Here is a 7,973-nt window from a genome sequence, read left to right as displayed (position 1 = left end):
CTGGCCGAACGGCTAAAGCCACGTATATATATATATAATTATACAGCCCTGCACATCAACGAGTATACACCGGGCATTATTTTCCAACAAATCAGATGATCAAATATTGACAAATTGTTACCAGTCACGACTAAAATTCTGAACGCAATGGACATGATTGTAGGTTACCTACAATAATTCTGAGCTTATTTTAATTATGTGTTTCAGGTCAGTAGCAACAGTTTCAAAAGTGGGGGGGGGGTCCATAAAAATCTGACAAGCCAACAAAAAAAAAATAAGAAGAGCATAACCATTTACTTCCCCCCCCTCCCCCCCCCCTCCCCCGCATTCTACGGGCCGGTGTTTTCCAAATCAAAATACTGTTTTCCCTACCTTTGCTTAGATATTGATTCGTTTTTTTCACCTTGTGTTTACTCTCTTTTTTTTTTTAAATCAATTTTCAAACTTAATGTGAAAAATTCTGATACATTTTAACGGTGAGAATTATCTTAACTAAAGGCAAAGATGTTTGAAGTAAAATATAGCAAATAGAAAAAAGTCCAGCAATTTCGTCCACTGATTATTATTGATATCAGGCTAAAATCGAAACCAAAAAAGGAGGGGGTTCAAAATAGTATCTAAAGCCAAACAAGAGAAAAAAAAATCATCAAATGTTTATTATTCTTGAACCGTCCTTGCTGGTAATTAAATTATTTTGTCTTGATTTTCACAAGTGTATACTAGTCTAACATACCCTGATTCCTTCTACTAACTGGCAATTTTTGACACCGAACTTTTCCATCATCACTAAAAATAAAATACTGTTCTGTATACATGTCATGTAGTTCATTTGCATGCCAAATGCAGATCGAAATTTACGGCAGACTTCAAAGGACAACATTCTTGTCACAAAATAATAAACAGATGATAAAGAGTCATCAAACGTTTATTTTGAGGGGCGCAACAGGAAATAAGCTTTGTTTTCTATACTGCAAAAAATATGTTTAGGGACGTATGGCATGTCCACTATGCCCCCCCCCCCCCATTTTCTACGGTCCTCAACTAATATTCATTTTCTGACGCTTCCAATTTTAAAACATGTATACATGTATAAAGGTTTAACATCTTTCGTTGTGACATTATAAAATCAGAATAATGAATAATTTAATGAAAAAGTGGGGGGGGGGGGGGGGGTAACCGGACATTTTCTTTTTGGATGGGCACTACGTACCAAGCCCCCCCCCCCACCCCCCACCCCCCCCCCAAGTCAAATAATTTGAGGGGTCACACCAGAAACATAAAATGTCTCTGGTCACCCTCAGAAAACCTCTTTGTTTTCTATAGTATACTAATTATCAGCAAAATTGAGGAACACGACCTTTCTATGATTATTGAAGAACTTCACTAAGGATATGAACTCATAATCACCGTAATAGGGAAATTATATTATATATAAAAACTTTTATTACCCTCTAACATAATTAACGTAAACAGGTTCCGTTTCCCATAATGCATCGCTCTGCAGAGGCTTTAATTTCATTGGTCAATTTTCACGAGGCGCCATTTTTGGAGTTGAGCAAGACGGAGATTGACTCGGGTGTAGGTGCAAATGTGAAAAGTTAACGATGTTTTCGCAACCCAGTGTCTTTAAAACTATGAAAAATGCAATGATCAACAACTAAGGATTAGTGTACGTATATTTTTATATACTTTTTACGGTAAATAATACTAATATTGTGCAGAACAAATCTTTCCCATCGAAGACCACATTCGTTATGACGCCATTTTGAAAAGTTTGATATCAAAGTTTTAAATATGTTAGCTTACACATTGAAAAAAAGGAAAGAGAAACTTGAATTATACAATATTTAGTGTTTTACGTTCAATCATAGATGTATAGATAGTAGACTATAGTTAGGCCTATGGCACCACATTTGTCTTTTTCCATGCTGTATGTTGTATGTTAACGTTTCGCCTTTGTAGATTTTTTTTAATGAAATGCTTGCTATATTAGTTCTCTCTCTCTATAAATAAATGAAAAGTGTATGAAACTTTTTTTCGTTGTTAAATCGGATAATAATGTTTGTACCGAATATGGTTTCTTTTTAATACAGACAAACATATATCCGGTTTGAATACATGTGTTCTCGGAATGCAACTTGTTGTACTTTTGGACTTCTGGAACTTTTTATGATGTAACGACAAGGTAAAAATGAATTATTTCTCCTACTAAATTACGATTAAGTCATCAATATTTAAACAAAAAGTGTCCGCAATCTCAACTTATCAGATTATTCACGAAGGACATCATCATCGATGGAAATTTAAACAGTTAAAAGAGAGAGTTCTGACTATTGTAAGCCGCCTTTATTTGGCAGATAATATTAGAAATTATGAAGAATCATTAGAACAATTTAAATAGATTGTCTGTAACTAGAGTACATATACATCTTACAAAGTCATAACACAACCCTTATTCATCAGGTCCGGCACAATCTCCTGATGACGCTATATAGCTTGATTTAGCTATATAGCTTTATTAAGCTATTCAGAATAGCTTGATTTAGCTATTTTATCACACTTTTTTCTCAAATGTGTTATTTTCCAAGTATGTACAAAAAGTCGCACCTTGGTGCAGTGATGATATTCAACCTTGAACTCTTATGAAAATAATGCATGTAAAAATCACTCATCAAATTGCATCTCCTTAAGAGACTTTGTACTCAAAGTTCTAAAAGTTTTGGGGGCTATATAAAGCAATTGATACAGTTACCTCTTCAGTGAAATTATAAAGGAGGCCAATTATGGTCAACAAGATAATTGATTGGTAATAATTCAGTACAATGAGAAGCAATCATACTTATCCATGCCTCAACTCACAGAAGGTAGTGTACAGTTACCCAAACAATGGAAACTTATCTTTTGCTTAAAAGTATTCAAATGCTGCAATGTTAGAACTATCTTTGATTTGGGTTGTTGATTTGATAACCCATATTACATATATGAATAGTAAAATACTTGCGACTTTTTGTCTATTTTGTACAAATAACATTTTTGTGAAAACCTGCATATAAATAGCTTTATTTTGAATAGCTTAATAAAGCTATATAGCTATTTCAAGCTATAAAGCTTAATCAAGAGATTGTGCCAGACCTGTTCATATGCATAATGATGATATGTATAGGGAAAATGTATTGGTTTGTAAGTACTGTCTATAATAATATAACAACTGTTTAACAATCTAGTGATAGATTGTAAATTGAAATAGTTTACTGTTCAAAAGACAAAATTTCTCATGTGTGACCTGCTGAGAGATTTACTGAAAATGTTAAAAATAATAAGCCTACAAGATGTACAAATATTGATCATTTTTGATAGTATTTCAAGTAATGCAAATGAATCATCTGAGTAACAATCATGGTGGTCGCAACATCATAGAAGTCTAATGGTAAAAATAAGTGAATCCTCATTTGTTTGAAATTTTTGTTTGATATATGTTGTATGATAACGATAAATTTTTGTTTGTTTATTTTATTCCTCCCTGGTAGTTGTTGAAGTTTTGGCCATTATTAAAAATACTTTTTTTTAATCAGATGTACTCAGGGTTGTCTCTAAGACCCGGGGGCCGAGGAATTTCCCCAACTATAATGATGTAAATAATCCCCCGGTTATTTCGATATTCCTCCTAAACTCCCCAGTAAGGGAGGAACCCCAGTTCCCCCTCTACGTTTTAAATGTCCCCTTCTATTTCAATTCTTAGGGACAACCCTGTGTACTTCGACCCAAATTTTGTAAAATAGGTAAGTAGGTAGGTAGATTTTTTTTTTTGGCAGTATCTAACAAATTGATTTTTTGTCATACAAAAACACAGAATTAGAAATTTATTGATGTTTCATTACACACTGGACAGCTGGACAGGTTTAATATTTATTGCTCTCGTTAAAACAAGTGTCTTGGAGAAATTATAAACCTCAACTTTATAATGAAACAAACTTTATTTCCCTGAAACCAAAAAAAAAAAAAAATGAAGTAAAATTAAAATACTTAAAAAAATGATTGGGTAGGGGTGATTTTGATGGATCTTCTGGAGTACATCAAACAAATCAGTCATAGCTCACCCAAGCCAATGGCTCAAAAGAGCTTTTCTGATCAAAATTTGTCTGTCGCTGTCATTTTCTTAAACTTTTCACATTTGAATCTTCTTCTCAAGAACTACAGGGCCAATTTCAATCAAACTTGCTACAAAGTATCCTTGGGTAAAGGGGATTCAACTCTATTTAAATGAAGGACCATATCTTCCTCTAAGGGGAGATAATTACAAATAAATGAAAAATAAATGGCATCATTTAAAATCTTCTTTTCTGGAACCACTGGGCCAGGAAAAATTAAACTTATTTGGAAGCATCCTCAGGAAGTGTAGATTCAAATTGTTTAAATCATGACCCCCCGGGTGTAGGGTGGGGCCACAATTGATGATCAAGTTTTACGTCGGAATACATAGGATAAAATCTTTGAAAATCTTCCTCACTAGAACCACTGTATCAGGAAAGATGAAACTTATGTTGAAACATCCTCAGCTAGTGTAAATTCAAGTTTGTTCAAATCATGACCCTCGGGGTAGGACGGGGCTACAATGAAGGATCAAAGTACATGTACATAGGAAAAATCTTAGAAATTTCTTCTATTCAAGAACAGCAAAGCCATGATTTGTCATATTTATATGGAAGCATCTTCAGGTAGTGTAGATGCAAGTTTGTTCAAATCATGACCCCCATGGGTAGGATGGGGCCACAATCGGCGATCAACATTTTACTAACAATACTGATACATAGGAAAGATCTTTAAAATTTTTCTCAAGACCAATATAGTCAAAATAGTCATAATAATATAAAAGCATCCTGAAGTAATGTAGATTCAATTTATTCAAATCATGACACTCCCCCCTCCCTCCCCAGGAGAATAAAGGGGCCATAACAGGGGATCATAGTTAGTAAAACTCATTTAGTACGAACACGGATATTGCGAATTCACGGATATAGCGAAGTTTTCTTGGATCCCCAGCTAAATAAATTTTACTAATTCCTTATATGGATATAACAAATTAAGGATATAGCGAAGTAATTTCACAGGTCCCAGTGACTTCGTTATAACCGAGTTTTACTGTAAAAAGGAAGAAAAGGAATATATCAATAAAAATTTTCTTCTTAAGAACAGCAATGCTAATATGTATCATATGAATTCAAAAGCATCCTTCGAAAGTATAGAATTCATAACCCCCCCTTCCCCCCCCCCCCCCTTCTTCCCTCTGAACCACTTTTATATTTAAACTTTTAAATACAGAACTGATTTATGCTTTTTCCTACCCAAAGTGCTCAGGTGAGCAATGTGGCCCCTAGGACTCTTGTTTATTGTTGGTCTTATAAGTGAAATCAGAATGCAATACAGTGTAGTAACTGTACATAATATATTCTTTCAGAGAGAAGAAAACTGACATTAAAGGAGAACCAGTAACTAAAGATGTATTATGAATCAAGATGTGATCATGTGGTAAGTGGTAATAAATTCAATCATAAAAAGGCATGTATGACAATTGCATTAAAAGAAAAGAACATGATTCCAATTTTAATTGGAATGTTGAACTACCAGCTGCAAACTACAACAGGTTAGGCATAATAAAAAAAAAAATGTTTGTTTACGGTTAACCCCCCCCTCCCCCCCCCCCCCCCCCCAATATCTAATAGCCAACCCAAATTTTTTTTTCGTTGTAAAAATCCATAAGTCACTCATTCATCAGTTTAACTTTTACATGCATCTTAATCTACCTACCAACCCTATTTTATTTCAGCATGTAACAGTAAACAAACATATTTTTTTGTTTGGCCTTATGAAATTGTATGGCTTGGAGTCTTTTTCACTTCTCTATAAAATTTTCTGTCTGGATGATGTCTAGCATAATATACACCATGCAGTGAGGATTTTAGTTCACCCGAGCTAAAAACTCGAGTGAACTTTTCTGATACCTTTTGTTTTGTCTTTTGTCCATCAAACTGTCGATCCATCAGTGAGCTTTTCACATTTTCAACTTCTTCTCAAGAACCACTAATTTTAACCAAGGTTGACACAAAGTAAGAATATTCTAAATTGTACAGAGGAAGCCCCCCCCCCCCCCCCTTCACCCCAAGGGGAAATGATCAACTCTTTCAGATATTATTGATATGATCATTGTTGAGCAACTTATAATTTTGTAACCTGTAGACTTTATTTTAAGAATAATGAATATTTGTTTAAGAGTCCTTTTGTCAAGGTTCAAAGTTCAATTAAAATTATTTTGTGATACATGTATTTGAGGATTCGAGATATCAGAAGTAAAATATTTAAAGAATACTTCCAAATTACTTCGACATATCTATGGTATTCAAGATGCCAAAGTTCAACTGTATGGCTATGCTAAAGTAGTAAATATTATAACTTACTAAAACTTTCTAACATTGAAATATGTTAAATGAAACAAGACAAAAATGAAAAATAAAAATTTACTGATTTCTGGCTGGTCAGTATTTTGATGACTGTAATTTCTAAAATATTCAGTGAAACACTTTGAAGCTTTAACTGTAGGTATATGTTAACTAAATATACTATAAGATAATATTTATAAATGAGAAGTTTTGAACAAACATTACAACATTCGTGTGTGTAAATTGGGGGTAAAAACTGGTTATCGGTAATGGCTATCGCCTTAATTTTCAATGACATAAAACAAGATTTAGAATGCAGGTAAATAATACTAGTATGTGACTATGTGTCTGTACATATAATATAGCATATAGAACTTGTACTGAATGTTGATTAGCTAAATCTTGAATGGCTGATATGTTGCTCGTTTTTGATGAAATTTAGATTATTTGTATGTAAACTGAGTGTACATGCAATATGAAATTATTCATAAGGTATTAAACATGATTAAAACATGTGTATGTAATGCAACATATGATGAATTCATATTGACTTGTATGGATATAGCTTAACATGTATGTGCATTGTTTTTTTAGGGTCCTGTTCTGCAGATGCCATGAGATGATCTGTCTGTCCATCTGATATCACTTGTCCTGAGTATATTTTTTCTCCTCTTAGCCCAATCTCACTCAAATTTAACTCATAGAGTGCCTGTGGATGGAGGGTAAAAAGTGACCTTGGACCAATTATCAAGGTCAAAGGTCAGTATCAAAACACACTATATATCTTTATTTAAAGTCCTTGTCCAGAGCATAATTTTTCTCCCTTGGTATGATCTTGCTTGTGTGCCATGGGATGAAGGGTTTTTAGTGATCTTTAACAAAATTTCTAGGTCAAATGTCAATAAGAAAAAAAAAAAAGATTCGTAATATCCTTGTCCAGAGCACATTTCTCTCAATTCACTCAACTAAAAGCAGTGTTCTACATGTATGAGATGGTCATATTCTCTATCTTACCTGCTTTAATATTAATCTGGCTTAAAACCTTACTATGTAATGTTCATTATTCGGATTTCATGTCATTAAATTTAAAGACTGAAACTAATTATAATCACTGATATTGGAACATTAAAGGACATTGAGTGATCTTGTAAGATTTCTAAATAATATTCAAGCATACAATTCTTACATCAAATAATAATTTTATATGAAAATATATTGCAGATCGCAGATGATGTGAAGAAAATACAAAGGAAGCTGATGTTGAAAGAAGTATAGAGTATTTAAAGAAGTTTTTATGAATGGACTTAGATGTGAAAGATTACTTCATTGTGTACCAAGATATATGATTTTATTTATTTTGATATCATTTTCAAATAATGTTTTTGCACATCAAATGAATTATTAAACATATGATTTGATAATGCTTTTTCCTTTTTATACATTTAAAAATTTCTTGATAGATTTTGAAAAGAAAACACAGTTTACCAAGGAAATTAATAATATATTTTGATTTAAACCTGCTGTTCTCTTTTCACATTC

At 33.0% G+C, this 7,973-nt stretch overlaps 1 long non-coding RNA gene across 1 annotated transcript; it reads left to right on the top strand.

Annotated features, from left to right (window-relative positions):
* The first annotated feature begins 5,488 nt into the window (after positions 1 to 5,488).
* On the top strand, positions 5,489 to 7,742 carry LOC133172655 (uncharacterized). The gene is made up of 3 exons (XR_009718954.1): positions 5,489 to 5,526; positions 7,029 to 7,193; positions 7,656 to 7,742. It is a non-coding gene; the product is annotated as an uncharacterized LOC133172655 (long non-coding RNA).
* The last annotated feature ends 231 nt before the right edge of the window (positions 7,743 to 7,973 follow it).

The sequence above is a fragment of the Saccostrea echinata genome, unplaced genomic scaffold (genome assembly GCF_033153115.1).
Source record: "Saccostrea echinata isolate AGI-Se365-2 ecotype Australia unplaced genomic scaffold, CSIRO_AGI_Sech_v1 ptg000054l, whole genome shotgun sequence".
In the NCBI taxonomy this organism is placed as follows: domain Eukaryota; kingdom Metazoa; phylum Mollusca; class Bivalvia; order Ostreida; family Ostreidae; genus Saccostrea; species Saccostrea echinata.
The sequence above is the reverse complement of the archived record's forward strand: the minus strand, read 5'-3'. Positions and strand labels throughout refer to the sequence as shown.